We start from the raw sequence: 16,262 nt of genomic DNA, 5'->3' as shown, positions 1-16,262 counted from the left end.
TGATTTGTTGTTGTAACAAGAGATGAGAATCAGATCTCTTGGTGTTTGTGATGGCTTACCCTTCCAACTTCAGATATTCACATACATGTTCTCTGCTCTCTACCAGTAAGTGATCTGCTAAAGCTTGGAGCAAAAAGTCAGGTCTATGCAAGGACTGCTCTGGTTTTTGTTAAAGCTTAGCCAATTTTCTTGCCATCTTTTCAAATTTGTGATTAGCTGGCAGTGAATTTTATCTTAAATGTTAGAAATGCAGGGTACCCATCTTTTGTATTTTCCTAATGAATGTCATTGGTGTGGTTAGAGATCGGAACAACAGGATTTTCTGTCCATATTATGTAGGTGTGGTTGGTATAGTTTTGGTGTGCTGTTGGGATCTTGGTTCTGTTTATCAATTAAGGGGCAATATTTTTTATCGCACCCTTTATGAAGTCCTATGTACTGGCCTTAGATAAGTATTTTGGGGTGCACTTGAAATAGAGTTACAGTATTTGAATACGAGAATAATTCAGAATGGAAGAAGATACACAGGAAATATGATCTTTGGCCTTGACTCCAACATGGTCTTGCTACTGTTTTGACAATTTTTGTTGCTGTTTCTCTGCCTGTGGAGTTCTCTGTCCATCGATTCAGTTATGTAACTTTTACTCTAGCATTTTTCATGAGGCTTTTGTTTCTCTTTATTGTTATTTAAGTTATTAGACATATATTCTTTTTGGACTGCATCAGCTAGAATTGTACAGAATAGTTTTACTTTATTCACTACTTAACTAACTTTGTATTCGTGTAAAAACTCTTTTATGTTCTCCAGTGAACCCAAAATTTATCTATATGTGGACCATGTCGTGTACGTTACCATCTGGTCTTGTCCATTTGTGAAAGGCAAAGTACAGAGGAGGAAGATGATGATGATGATGATGATGAGAGTGGGAAGCATTTATGAGTAATCACATGTAGCTCCTCTATTTCTAATTATAGTTTAATTTTATGGATATAGTTGGAATCAAGATTGGTAAACTGTGTAATTACTATTGAATCTTCAAGTTTTATGAAAGGAACAATTATGTATATATGTATGGTGTGGGCAATAGCAGATTTGGACTTGAATTTATTGTTCACAAAGCATTATGGTTGTTTTTTTAGTTAAAATTGTTAGAGAACCATTGGAAACCAAAAAAAGAAGCTAATGAATGCATTAAGAAATAGCATCGCTACAAGTTTAATGAATGCATCTAATTAGCTTCTTTTATATTGTAGTGATCTATTGGGGCATTTTAAAATTGAACAATTTTTGTATTTTTGTCATGTCCGAAGCCCATATTAATATAACAATATTTAGAATTACTTTTGTTATAATAGTAATTTATAATTTATGGTAAAATATGTATGTTAATTGTAGATTAAATTTTTTGATAAAAAGGTGTGAATTAAAAAAGAATAAAAATTTATGTAGTGAAATTGGGTTTTTTTTTTTTTTAAAGTAGAAAAAGAATGAAGAAAATAACAAACAATTTCATCATCATGTCCTTTTTGGTCATTATACACACTAAAAGTACTTCTGATAAAAATTTACCAAACACTTTGACTACTCACAGCAGTTTTTCAAAAACAGTTTACCAAACGCCTAGTAGCTTTTTTTCACAGCTAATTATTTTCACAGCACAGCAGAAGCATATTTTTTTAAAAGCACAACGCCGCCAAACTAGCCCTAAGAAGTTTAACATTGCTACTTTTGTGAATATCATTCTAGTTGATGCCGCCTTTGTCATTGAGCTATTGTTGAGGAATAAATCCGAAGAAAAATTTCAGGAAGAAAAATTGCAGGATGATGATGCTTGGATATTTAAAAAACCATGGGTGCTACAAAATATATTGCCTGACATGCTTATGCTCGTAAATCAGCTGCCATTTTTCATTCTCGAGGATCTTTACAATCTCACAGGTGCTCAGACTGGGGAGCCTTCAATAATTGAACTCTCTTACAAGTTCTTCCAACAGGCACTGCGTTTAGAAAACTTGGAGAACTCACCAGCCTTCCGTAAGTCTTTTATGCCTCCTGATCCTAAAAAACCTTTACATTTTGTTGATTTTATTAGAACTTTACATCTGCCAAAAGAAAAAAAAATGGAGGGCTCCAAAGTACACCCAGCATGACAAAACTACACCAGGCCGGAGTTAAGTTTAACGTGGGATCAAGCAAGAACTTATTCGATATACAGTTCAAGAAAAACACCTTGGAAATTCCAAAAATTGAAATACATGATTACACAGCTTACACATAGAAATCTCATTGCCTTTGAACAAGGCCATTGCGTGGATAAATACATAAGCGATTATGTTTTCATCCTGGATAAATTTGTAAACACCCCAAAGGATGTAGAGTTGCTTGTTGACAATGGAATTGTTGTAAACACGCTAGGTGACAACAATAAGGTTTCCATTATGATTAACAAGCTTTGCAGTAAAGTTGCTCCGAACCACGGAAACTACTATTTTGGTGATCTTGCTGGCAAACTAAACGAGTACTGCAAGAAGACCACGAACAGACGGAAGGCAAATTTGAGACAAAAGTATTTCAACACACCTTGGGCAGCTATTTCTCTCTTTGCAGCTATTATTCTTCTGATACTCATTGTCATACAAACAGTGTGCTCTATTATCTCTGTTATTGATCAAGTATTAGCAGCAGGGCCGTTCCTGAGATTTTGAGGGCCCTGTGCGAAACTTAAATTGGGACCTCGCATAATCTAATACGAAAATACTATAAAAATTTGCCATAACTTAATGTCATAAACAATTTTTTTTTTATAACTAAAATTCACCATCAATAAATATGCAATGACAATCAGAAATCAAATTCATAAAAATTTAAATGTTTCCATTTGATAAAGTTAAATGTTTTGTACAAAAATAAGCTCCTTGTGCCCCTATAAGGTCTCTTGCTGCCTCCAATAAGCAATCTGTGTTTAATAGAAAGAAAAAAAAATTGGCAATCACAAATCAAAGAGTAGTTGCACACAAATGTCATTAAAAAAATTAGATTATATTGCATTAAACACAAAAGCAACAACAAAAACATACCTGATTATCCAAAATTCATCACATTGTATTTGCTGTCTTATTTGAAGAATTAAAATTATTATGAGAGCTTTTACCCTAGAAGAAAAAAAAAAACACAGCTAGTACAATACTAATGTCTGAAAATTGATCTTCTTGAATTTTTAGAAGAGAAATCATCAATCAAATGTTCATAATCAAGTTTTTCAAGAAGTTCACTTTCAATTGAAATCAAAGCTAGTCCATTTAATCTTTCTTGCGACATAGTTGATCTCAAGTATGATTTTAACAATTTTAATTTTGAAAAACTTCTTTCCGCAGATGCAACAGTAACAGGAATAGTCAATAGGATTCTATATGCAATGAATGCATTTGGAAAACAATTTAATCTTTTCAAGAAATTTAATATTGCAGTAGCTGTGGTATTTACTTTTGGTAAAAGCTCTTGTAAAACTTTCAACTCAACAAATAAATCCTCCCCATCGACATCAGAAAACTTGTCATTTTTCAAAATGCTTTCCAGATGACTGCAACTATTCTTCAAATCGCAATCATCCAATGAATTTAACTTCTCTGAAGTAAACAAAAACCCAAAAATTCTCATACTCTTGATATTGTCGAAACCTTCTTCGTAAAGAACCAATAGCTTGGTCCACTAAATACAAGAAATAATCAATTCTAAACTTTTCTTCAGTTGATTCAGGAACTGATTGGGATAGCTCACAAGTATTCTCATCAAAATGTTTTTTTCTACGAATTTTTCGCTTCTCAGGAAACACCGGGTCAATTCCCATGTCAGTAGCAATTTTTTTAGCAGTACACATAGCTTCTGTAAACCCATTTTCTCTATACTTTTCAAAAAAAAAGTAATCAACCCTTTCACTTTATCAATAGCAACATCAATAAGCATGTCTTCAGATTGTAAGTTTTTGCTCACTACATTGACACCACCTAATATATCATACCAAATAACCATGCCCAATAAGAACTCAAAATTTCCAAGTTCATATGTTGCCAAAGAATTAGCTTCACTTGTTATTTTGGAGTCACCGTCACTTTCTGCTAACTGAAGTAAAGCTTCTCTTAAATCTGCAGCTTGGAATCTTATTGCTCTCACACTTTCAATACGACTTTCCCAACGTGTAACTGACAATGATTTCAGAGTTAAGTGTTTAACATTATCTTTCAATATCTTCCACCGCTTTGTAGAATTAGCAAACAATGTATAAATACGTTGTATGATTCCAAAAAAATCTTTTGCTTTTCCACAAGAGTTTGCAATATCGCAAAGTGTTAAATTAAGACTATGACAACCACAAGGTGTGTACAATGCTCTAGGATTTACATCCAAAAATTTTCTTTGGACACCTTGATATTTCCCACTCATATTTGATCCATTGTCATAGCCTTGTCCTCTCACATTATCAATATCAAGCTTAAGTTTTTGCAACACCGTTTGCAACTCTTCAAAAAGTCCTTGTCCTGTTGTATCATTCACAATCAAAAATTCCAAAAAGAATTCTTCAACCTTTATTGAATTAGTAGAGACATCCACACATCTTACTATCAAACTCATTTGTTCTTGGTTTCTAGCATCTGGAGTACAATCAAGAATCACAGAAAAATATTTAGCTTCTTCAATCTTTTTAATGATTGCACTTTTGAGCTCAGAAGCTAACAAAAGTATCAATTCATTTTGAATCTTATGACTAAGATAATGATAATGAGTCTCTTTATCATCCAGACGCTATACTTTATATACGATTCATATAATATTAATATATATATATATAATATAAAGAATTATTTTTTGGGGGCCCTTAAGAATCGGGGGCCCTGTGCGGTGACGCCACTTGCACCACCCCAGGGCCGCCCCTGATTAGCAGGAAGTCTCTCCGTAGCCATTTTCTCCCTATCTTGTTTCTTGTTTTTTGTTTTTCGTGTTTTGTTTTGTTTTCAAGTATGTAAAAGAGTGGATCAGGGCTAGATTCATGTTGGTGTGTTGTAGAAGAAGTTTGTAACCTGTTGCTAATAAGAGTTGTACTATTATTTGTTGGCGAGTCCTAACTTAGTTAGGATTTTGGTTCCTTATTTCATTAGAATTTTAGTTACTTACCAATTATTATTTAGTCCTATTGTAATATAGATTTACTTCCAATTGTAATTTAGATATATTTTCTATTTTATTTAGGGTTAACACATCTTTGTACTTGTATAATTATCTCCATATTGGAGAAAAATAATAATATGAGCATATCTGAGCATAACTGAATATTTACCCTACTTTGTTTGACATGGTATCAGAGCCAGGTTCCTAACCTGCGATAACCTCTGCCAAATTGAGAGTCGTTGGCACTCCTCATTCCTAACCCATCATGGGTCTTCATCTTGTATAGTCATCTTCTTTTGTTCATCCTTTCATATGTGTTTTCACCGCACCAGCCTTCACATGCTTCTTTGCTACTGTTCCAAAATTTTTATTTTTCATCTTTGTATGCCAGATGGTCTTTCTTGATGTCTCAGCTTCTCTATCTTTGAAACTTCATAACAAGTCTCTTTACTCCGTGAGCCTCATCACCGCTCACCGAGCCGTTGCTTTCCTCCGCGAGCATCGTCACCACTCGCCGAGCCTTAACTTTGACTGTTCTGCGGGCCTCTGTCTTCTTCGGTTGCTCTCTTGAGTTGCCTTTCCGCTTCTCAGTTTGAGCATCTTTGTCTTTGTCTCTGTTCATGATTTGCTAGGTTTCCTCCCTTACTATTCTCCTTTTCTGAAGTTTTTTCTTCATGGGACAACCGTATGCTACCATCTTCCCCTCTTGCATTTGTTTCTGCCATGAGACTGCATGTTTGAGTCTCTTTACTATTATTTCAATTTCTCCTCTTTCAAATCTCGACCCTTTACCAGTGTCGGATTTGATGGGGAGATAGATGCAACTTTATTTGGGTTCTGCAACTTTATTTTTCGATATTGCTTTCTCCAAATCTCGACTCTCATACATTATCAGATATGAGGGGGAGTGACACCGCTGCTCATCTATTCCGCTGCAATTCAGCTACCTATTTGCCATGGCTGATTCTTCTACATTTGAGCGTCAGTCAACTTCTGTTTCTTAAGTGCCACTTTTCTTATGGTTCCGATGACCCCTTCTCTTCAAGGGGAGATGGGGAGTGAAGAGAAGTTGTCTCTGCAATAATAGAAGTATTTGTCATTGTTATTGCTGCTGACTACTATGCCCTTTGCTGGTGCCAGTACTGTTACTCATACCTGTTAAGTCTCTTAGTGGGGACAATGTTATTGCTCATGCCTATTATGACTCTTGTTGGGGACAATGTTGATTACTATTGATTATGCATGTTATGTCCATGCCTTGTTGCTCTTGCTGGTGCCAGTGCCTTGTATTGCTGTTGTTGGTACCAGTATTGTTGCTCATGTCTATTATGGTGCTAATATTGTTGCTCATGTCTTTGCTGGTGTGTTTTCGTTGTGGTCACGCCTGTTGACCTTGCCTTTGCTCTTGACTTTTTCTGCCTTACCTATTGCCGTGCTAACAGGGTTTCTGTGTTCTGCCTTATCTACTGTCGTGCTCCAGGATTTTTGTGTTCTGCTATGTGCCCTATTTTTTAGGATTCGCTCTTGTGTTTCCGCTGCGAACTTTGCTTTAGTTTGTCACTTGTTTCACTCGTGGTTGACGAAAAGACCTTCTCTACAATTGGTGCTTCTCAAGTATGGTGTTCTATGACTCGCTTGTCAAGTTAGGCATGCGAAATATGTTTGCCCTAACTTGAGGGGGAGTGTTGGCGAGTCCTTACTTAGTTAGGATTTTGATTCCTTATTTCATTAGAATTTTGGTTACTTACCAATTATTATTTAGTCCTATTGTAATAGAGATTTACTGCCTATTATAATTTAGATATATTTCCTATTTTATTTAGGGTTAACACATCTTTGTACTTGTATAAATACCTCAATATTGGAGAAGAATAATAATATGAGCATATCTGAATATTTACCCTACTTTGTTTGACATTATTATTATTATTTTCCCTTCTAAAGCGAAATTTAGTGAGAAACCCAAAAGAAACAATCACCTTTCAAAAACACCCAAAGTATTTTCAAAATGGAACGAAAGCCCCTTATCTTAAATATCTAAGACATGCAAGTCCTAGGTCTCTCTCCTCCACAAAAGACGAAAGCAACATGTGAAGTCCTTGTGCTTTTTCCAACAGCAACGCAGTGACAGTATCAACAACACAGTAACAGTGTCAGCAACATCAACAACAGTGCATCAGCCCATATTTTAAAGCCTTGTTAGTTTATACTTGTATCTGAAATAGACATGTGAATTCGTTGGATTGTGTAGTGTAGAAGCATCATCATCCTCATTTCACGTGAAGAGATCATCCCAGCAACAGTAGCATGCATCTGTCCAAAACTATCAAAGCAAGTTTTCTTAGCTCCTTACGGCAATCATCAAACAACGGTCCTTTGGCATCTTCTGAAAATCAGAAAAAATATTCCTTAGGCAATCTCAAAATGAATAAGGGCATTATTGCCCAAACACTTTAATTTTGTCATTCTTTATAAATACTGTACCCATTTTGGATTTATTTATAAGTCTCCCCTTTTCTAATAGACAAGTGTGTAAAACACTTACAGCTGGGAATAATATAAGAATATGTAAAGGAAAATATAACCAATCTGGAAAAATTACAGATCGGTAGACACTGAAGTGATCAACAGTGCACTAGCTAGGCTCACTGCATGGCCTCTTCCGAGGTCTTCAAAATCTAAGCTGCTGAAATGAGTTGAAATATGTAACCCATCAAATTTTTGTTCAGTTTTTCACATTTAATATTTCAAAATAATCAGTTTCTACAATATTTCCCTAATAAATCTCAGTACATGGATCTAGAAAGTTAGACAAATATAGGGTTGAGAAAGTGAGACAAATATTTTAAGAAGTTTGCAGTTTAGCAACAGTTTCTGCGTCCATGTTGAATAAAAAATAAGGAAATAGCTCAAAATGCCACCATTTTTATAATTGTAACTGAAAATACCACTCTTTTTAAAAAAATTTGGAACTATAACCTATAAATATATATTTATTGTCCCCTTATTGTACACATATCACTTTTGCTGAAGTTCTCTATCAGTTTTGCTGAAGTTCTCTCTCAGCTCTCTCTCTTGGCTCCTTCTCTCAATTTCTCTTCACTCTGTCGTCACTTTGCTCTCACTCTCTCATCTCTCGTCGATCAGCTCTCACTCTCTCGTCGCTCAGCCCTTAATCTCTCGTCGCTCAGCTCTGACTCTCTCTTCTCTCTTCCTCTCCGAGCGAAATTTGTTCATCGAAGCTCAACTCCATCGTTCACCTTGAACAGGTACTGTTCATCGTCATTTTCTTACAGTTTAGGGTTTCTTTGAAGTTGGTTTAGGGTTTATGCATTTCTATGAAATTGGTTCAGGGATTTGTTCGAAATTGGTTGAAGGTTTAGGGGTTTCTCTGAAATTGGTTTAGGGGTTTCTCTGAAATTGGTTTAGGGGTTTCACTGAAATTGGTTTTGGGGTTTCTCTGAAATGATCTTAGTATGATGATTCCTTGTTTGAAACAGTGAATGGGTTTGTTCTTTGTGGACTGATGCTTGCACTGCTGTTGTTTTGCTGTTGCTATTGATGTCGTATTGTGGTTTTGTTGCTACTATATTGCTAATGTAGTGATGTTGTGTTGGCATTTTAGTGCTGTTGTATTTTTAGTTTATTATGGTTTTATTATGGTTTTTATAGCAGTTATTGATTGGTATTTGGTGGCTTACTATGGGTCTTTATGACCATTGCATTTAACCTTCTTACAAGTCTAATCGGTATCTATTTTCTTTGTTGAAGATGATATCTAAAGTCTAAGACAATTAACCTGTGTATATCATTTTGAACTTGTAAACTCCCAACCATATCATACTTTTTGTTTGAGAATAATGCTTGTTAATTTGACATATTTTTTTATAACTCTGTTTACTAACTTTAGGGGTTGCATATTGGATATGAATAAGTTTTCTTTAGAACTATTTGTGGTGTAATATGAGTTATTTAAAAGTTTGCTCTTTTGTGCTTGATCATTGTCTGTTTAAAAGAAAGCGGGAAATGAGTGAAGATGGGAACCTACCACCAGCAGGTGTGGTTTAGAGAAATGGGGACATTGATTTTGCTATAAGCTAACTCTTTAAGCTTTTGCTTTTCTTGTTTGCGTACTTAGAGAACTTTGTTTCTGAGGAGAACTTATAATTTTGTAATTGTACATGTCTAACAAACATTTTATACAGTTTTGATGGTTTATTTATTAATTTATCTTTGATATCGATAAAGCAGAGAATACATACAAATCTCTTATTTTGTTAAGAAAAAACTGAAGGGATGGTGCCAATTTCATTCATTTTCTTACATTTGAAAGGAGGGCCATAGTGGAGTCATTATTATGGTTGCCACTAATTCATAGGATGTTCCATTACATTATACCTTGAAGTCAATCAATTCTTTCCCGATGTCTTCTTGTTTTTTTAAAACTCTTTCTAGTCAGATAGATTTCTATCGTTAGTCTTGAATTGTTCTCAATTAGGCTTGTGCTACCGCACATTCCCATTCTAGCTGAAGCTGTGTCATGATTATCTGGTGTGTTGAGATGTGTCTTTAGATATTATATTATGCAAGAGTGGTAGAGTACTGGGTGTCTTGGGATGTGGCTTTGAGCTATTGAATTAGTAGGTCAGTTGTAAATAGCTGGGGTTTTGTTTATGCCCTGTATTTTTTGTTTTTTTGTTTTCACTTAATATCCTATAATAGGCTGTAGATAAGTGCTGATTGTTTATTGCTTGTTATTGTCTAGATTGCAACGGACTGAATTTTTTTTTATAATATTGGCATGCAGGGAAAGATGGTTGCTCAAATGAAGTTGATGATTGCAGAGGAAGAAAAGTTCCAAGGAAAAGCATTGTCCCTATCCCATACGAAGACTGCAATCAGCACGATAAAGGAGAAATTCAGTGAACAACAGCTACAAAGGTTTGAAGAGAGTTGTTTTGGGCATCTCCTACTGATTGAGGACCTCAAGTGGACTTCGCCAATTGTCCACGGCTTGCTGCTGAGGAAAGCTGATCCAAAGACAGTTTCCCAACTCAACGGGATCAAATTCATCGTTGGCAATAAGGTGATCCAATTCACGGCGCAGCAATTTTGCATCGTGACAGGGCTAAGGTTTGGAAACCTTCCCTTTATTCCGATTCCCACTAATGAGAACTGCTCATTGAAAAGGAAGTACTTTGGCAACTATAAAACTGTCAATGTTTTGGAATTAGAAAAGGCCTTCCTCAAATGCGTTGATGCGGACGATGTATTGAAGCTCAGATTTGTATACTTTGCTGTGTTTGTGCTGTTGGGCAGTGAAAAACATGTCCAGATTGACATGCGATATTTGAAGTTGGTGGAAGACCTTGAAGAGTTTGGGAAGTATCCATGGGGTGCTGTGTGTTATGCCAAGACAATTGTGTCACTTCTGAGGGCACTTTGTACAGATTACCAGCGAGTGAAAGTGCCCAAAAAAGCTGCAAAAACAAAAAAATCTGAAAAGAAAGCAAAAACAACGGCAACTGGTAGACCAAGAGAGTACCACCTCAAAGGTTTTGCCTATGCACTTCAGGTGAGCAAATTTCCATTCATGTTGAAGTTAAATTTCATTTGTTTACAGTGACTCACGTTTTATTCCTCAAACCAGATTTGGGCTTATGAGGTTTTTCCAGCGTTGGCTGCACTACATTTGGTGGTGCACGAAGATAATGCCTACATCCCTCGTTTACTACATTGGAGGAGCAATAGTTCGCCGTGTTTTTATGAGCTAATGAGCCAAGTATTCGAGAACCGTGAGGTTAGTTAAGTTTTTAATGATAATGTTAGGCATATGAAAATATAATATAATAAGTTTACTGATATGTATATTGTATGTGTAAATTGCAGGTTGATGTGCAACTTCTCCGGCCATCTGTAATCGACAAGCAGCAGCCGTATTGGACTTGGGGTGACAGTGTTGACGACACTGAAGAACTTGTTCAGTTGTTTGGCGATGACGCTGAACAAAAAACCAGCACTTCTGCCTCTGTAGAAGAAAAAGATAAGGACATTGACGAAACTGCTAGCCTTCCGTCGTCTTCTAAGGCAAGCATTACATTTTTTTCCAAGATATACGTCATAATACAATAGGAAAATAACTGCTGTATTGTTGCAATATATTTTGAAAATATTGTAACACTTGCATTATAACTGAATGCAGGGTACAGTCGCGTCCAGAGAGTTACGCACTTTGAAGCGTGACTTTCAAAGGACAAAGGATGAATTGGCCAAAGTTGCCATATCAAATCGAGCGCTTCGCAACAGAGTGCATCAGTTGGAAGACATGGTACGGAAGGAGTCATTGAAAGTTGAAAGAGAGTTCGAAAAAAATAAAAAGTGTGTGGAGGATTTCCGCAACACCCTGGCTTTAATGGAGCATTATTTTAATGTGGAGATAGAGCAGCTGAAAAAACGAAATGGTGGGGTGAATGAAGGTGGGAAAGGACATGAGGACCTCAGTAGTCCTCATATGAATGAAGGAGGCGACAATCACTTGTCGCCATTACATGACCATGTTAGTCCGCCTACAGAACCGGCGGTAATGGAAACACAAGTTCCCGGTGATGGAGCCGAACCTTCCGCAGCCATGGTAGTCGAAGAGGCAGAAATGGCCGCTTCAGTTCCTCACTTACAAGTGCATGAAGCAGCTGAGCAGGCACAATCCGAGAAGCTGCCTACCCCGGAAGATGTGGCCGGGTGTGACGAAATCTGCCAAAAAGTGTTGTCTCTGTTAGAAGATTGGAAAGTGACTAAGAGTATGCCATCGGGAGGTCCGATGAATCCTCCAAGTCTACCCACAGTTAGTATGGCTGGTGATGAAGAAGGTAGTTCGAGTGTGGAAAAAAAAGAAGTGGAAGGTAAAGGGTGCAGACAGAAGCGCCCGGCGCAGACATTGTTGAGCCCATTTACTGATCCTTTGAGGAAGAAGAGGACGATGAGTGTGTTGGCTGCGACTGCAACCCCGCCATGTTTTGATCCATCAAAATCCGTGCCCATTGAAGATGTGAAGGCAGTAATAGAGTTTTGTACTGCCTGGAAAAACGATATCAGGTTAGGATTCTTTACCTTTGAATTCCAATCTTCATCCTATTCTAGTATGTAGTCATAGACTAATGAGAAAACGTAGAGTTTGCTTTAATATACATGTGTATTTTTGTCATCAACAAAGTCAGAATTATGAGATGACTATAAAAGTAACCATTGCAAGTTTGCCTTTTGTAGTGCGGAGGTGCAGCTGGAATTATTTTCAGTGGGCGCTGATTTTTTCTACAGACTTATCGATGAAACGGAATGGATTAGCTCAAGGGTAAGAATACACAAAGCTCTACTTTATTGCGATAATTAAATTGTTTTCTCACCTTTTTTAAGTGTACAGTTGTATGAAATTGTGCTGATATTATGTGTGTCAACTTTCAGCACCTGGACATGGCAACCTTTCTTATCTGGAAAAGGCAACTCTCTCATCCGTTGGTATTTGGAACTGACTGGACAACAGCAGATTGTTGCTTGCAGGTAAACATGTTACCATGTTACATTCGCTGCTTCATTTGCTTTCGGTTGTGATTTTCTAATATGCCTTCATTTCAATTTATGCAGCAATTTCTAGATCCGTTCAAACCGACTGCCAAGAAACGTGGATCGAAGAAGGCAGTTGCTTCAAACACCGTTGACCTTCCACCCAGCAAGCTGCAGAATATACATTACTTTGTACGCGGTACGTGGCAACACGGGTATGGCCAAGCTTGGACAAAAGTCCGGAAGGTCTATATTCCATATAATCTTAAAGGGTCTTACTGGGTTGCAATCGAAATTGATTTCGTCTGACATACTGCAACTGTGTATGACTCATATGTTGCTTTTACCAAATGTTCGAAGCTGGTTACACTTCTGCACCCTATTAGCGATACGCTGGCACGAGTGCTGTACGATATGCACTTTTATGAAGATTCTGAGGTTGAAAAGGTTAAGCAAAAGGGGCTGAAGATGTTGACGTTTACGCCATTCTCAGTTTGCAGCATTGCAGATGTGCCACAACAACGAGATGGGTAAGCTTTGTGAATTTAGTGCAGTTTATCCAAATCTTACATAACTGCAGTTCTAATTTCCCAACTTATTGGTCTCACAGTACGTCTTGCGGAATCATGACCGTCAAATTCATCGAGCATCTCAGTGCTGGGATTTCGGTAGATAAAGTTGACCCTTTGAAGATCAAATATTACCGGCTGAGGCTTGCAATTGAGGGTTTAAGGGGGGAGGCATATTTATGAGGTAAATGTTTTAATGTCCGTGAATTCACCTCATTCTGGACTTATGACTTGGGAATTCACTTTGCTCATTACTTATGTCAGGAACTCCTTGATATGAAGATGCAGACGTAGATGCTTTGCTGGGGGTACTTTATATGGTCATCCTGCCTTTTTGCTAGAGCTAGTTGGTTTAGTTATTATTGTGAGGTGTAATATTGTATAGTCTAGAAGCAGTGGCTAATTGCCTTACATGGCACACACACTGTTTCGATTTTGAAGGTTAACTATTTTGTACACCTCCATATATAAACATAGTTGCTCTTTATGGATGCTTTTGTAGCCATTGTTCACATTTTGTCTCTGTGGTTTTGGGAATCTGTTACTGGACTTACTGAAGCATACAACTTTGTTAACATTTCTCCATTTAGTTTTGACTTAGTTCGTTTTAAATAATTTCGGCAGCAATTCTACTTCTCTGCTTAGCATTATGTTGTTATTTGAATTTGGAACCTCATACTGTGTTTGCTGATCTTCGCTGGAGTAGGTACCAATCACTCCTCTTTCATCTTGCATACTGGATTAGTTTCCTTGTGTATTTAGCTACATTTGATCTGAGTGATTGTTCTCTTTCTACAGGGTATACGAGCACCATCCTGCGTAAGAATGGTCAATTATCTGAATTGATCGGTGAACTTCAGGTACCATTTTCATGATTTGTACTCTGCTTTGCTAGTGGAACTCGCAGAACATTTGTATTTGGTGTTATTTTTGTATGAGTTTTTAATTTTGTAATGCATTTGGTAAACTAGGGTTTTGATCAGTTAGATAGTTTATTTATTTCGGAGCTTGTGTCTTGTTGCTCAAAAAATTGATGGATTTGTGTCTATTTCTGTTTTGTTTGCAGCCTTTGTTCAATGGAACCGGAGAACAATCAGAAGGTGACTTTTATGCGATCGCATCACAGGTATTGGAAAAACTGCTATAAATTTAGTGTCGAAGGATGCTTTCTCGTGTTCAATTTTTGTTTTTTGTAATGGATATCAATTTTCCTGTGTTACTTTGTTTTAGGTGCGCCGACTGGCAGCTGAGGTCCGACAACTAGACTCGTCACTACAGAGAGCCGTCCTGAAGGGGAATGACAGCCAAATTCCAAGGTAGCTTACTTTCTCTTCTGTGTTCAAATGAATTCTTAGCATGCTTTGTGCTTTTTCCTCTTGCTTATAACCACTCAATGAATGCATGCTCCTGCCTTGACTTTTTGGTTAAGTTGTAAAACGATTAATTCCTTACACGTATGTATTTCATAATGCAATAGAAACATTTTATACTTGGTTATATTTTTTTTTTTGATTTTTTTAATAGGTTTGACATCACTAATAATGCCAACAGCTACCTTGGGGGCATTGGGTTATGGTTACATGTGGTGGAAGGTATCCAAATGATATATTTATGTTCATATTATTTCATCCATTGGTTCTGTGAGTTGTTGTCTTCTTTAAGCAAATCTAATATTTGCTCTTCACAAATGGTTAGGGTCTAAAATTCTCAGATCTTCTGTATGTGACAAAGCGTAGTATGAATGCTGCTGTTTCAAAATTGCATAAACGTCTGGAGAGCGTGACAGAGGCTATTGCTGTAAGTTTCTTTTCGGCTGTCTATGCCAAAAAAAATAAAAAAAAATTCCTGTTTTGTTTGAGTTTCTGTTAGTGGGACCATGTTTGTTCCCAATATCAAATAGATTTACAGCACTCATCAATATTACTTATAGAATTTGTATAAACAATTGAAATCACACTATTAAATATTCTTATGCTGGATAGAACACAAAGAAGCACCTGACACAGAGAGTCCAGAATTTGGACGATAAATTGCTAGAGCAGAAATATATCGAAAAGTCGATTGTGGACAATGTATGTCATTTTCTGCATATCATGAGCTTTTAGTTCTGAATTCATAATTCAAATTAAAAAACTTGTAGTTTGATGAGGCTTATCGATGAAACTTCTGACATTATCAATATGGACGTAATAGGATGAATGTCGCAACTACTTGGTTGATTATTATTATTGTTAGTCTGTGCGCTTGTGAAAAGTAATATGTGAACGTGAATTTGTAATTTCAAGCCATGCGGATGATGCATTTATATAAAATATATAACTTTTGCATCTAAAATATTGTATGAGTTTTGCTTTATATGATGGGATGGTTTGGTGCTTTTCTCACCACCATGTTTGAACGAAGAAAATAAGAATAAAAGGGTAAAACTAAATGTTACATATCGTGTGTGTAAAAACCAAATGTCTGTGTGCAAACACAACACACACAATATGCAATTGCATGTTGTGTTTGCAAAAACCATATGTCTGTGTGCAAACACAACACACACAATATGCAATTGCATGTTGTGTTTGCAAAAACCATATGTCTGTGTGCAAACACAACACACACATCATGCAATTGCATGTTGTGTTTGCAAAAACCAAATGTCTGTGTGCAAACACAACACACACATCATGGAATGCAATTGCATGTTGTGTTTGCAAAAACCAAATGTCTGTGTGCAAACACAACATGCGATTACCAACATGACCTCTACTTAGTGAGATGTTACTCAATCTGCTTGTATGCATATCTGATGATTTCTGCTGAGGTTCCCATTTATGGCATGCCTCTTTTATCTTTTTTACTTTGCTTTTTTTTCTTTTGGCTGGTCATATCTGTGTGCTTGGTAGATGCATTTGGCACTATGAACTGATTCGGTGGCAGTTACAAATTAACGTAGGTCTTAATTCTGGAACTGCCCTTCATAA

At 36.6% G+C, this 16,262-nt stretch overlaps 2 pseudogenes across 1 annotated transcript; one reads left to right on the top strand and one right to left on the bottom strand.

Annotated features, from left to right (window-relative positions):
- On the top strand, nucleotides 838–2,706 carry LOC18792659 (annotated as a pseudogene). Its single transcript, XR_002270277.1, has 2 exons — nucleotides 838–844; nucleotides 1,685–2,706. The product of XR_002270277.1 is annotated as a UPF0481 protein At3g47200 (transcript).
- On the bottom strand, nucleotides 2,725–5,786 carry LOC18792792 (annotated as a pseudogene).

The sequence above is a fragment of the Prunus persica genome, chromosome G1, assembly GCF_000346465.2.
Source record: "Prunus persica cultivar Lovell chromosome G1, Prunus_persica_NCBIv2, whole genome shotgun sequence".
Taxonomy (NCBI): Eukaryota; Viridiplantae; Streptophyta; class Magnoliopsida; order Rosales; family Rosaceae; genus Prunus; species Prunus persica.
This window is presented reverse-complemented; position numbering and strand designations above follow the sequence as displayed.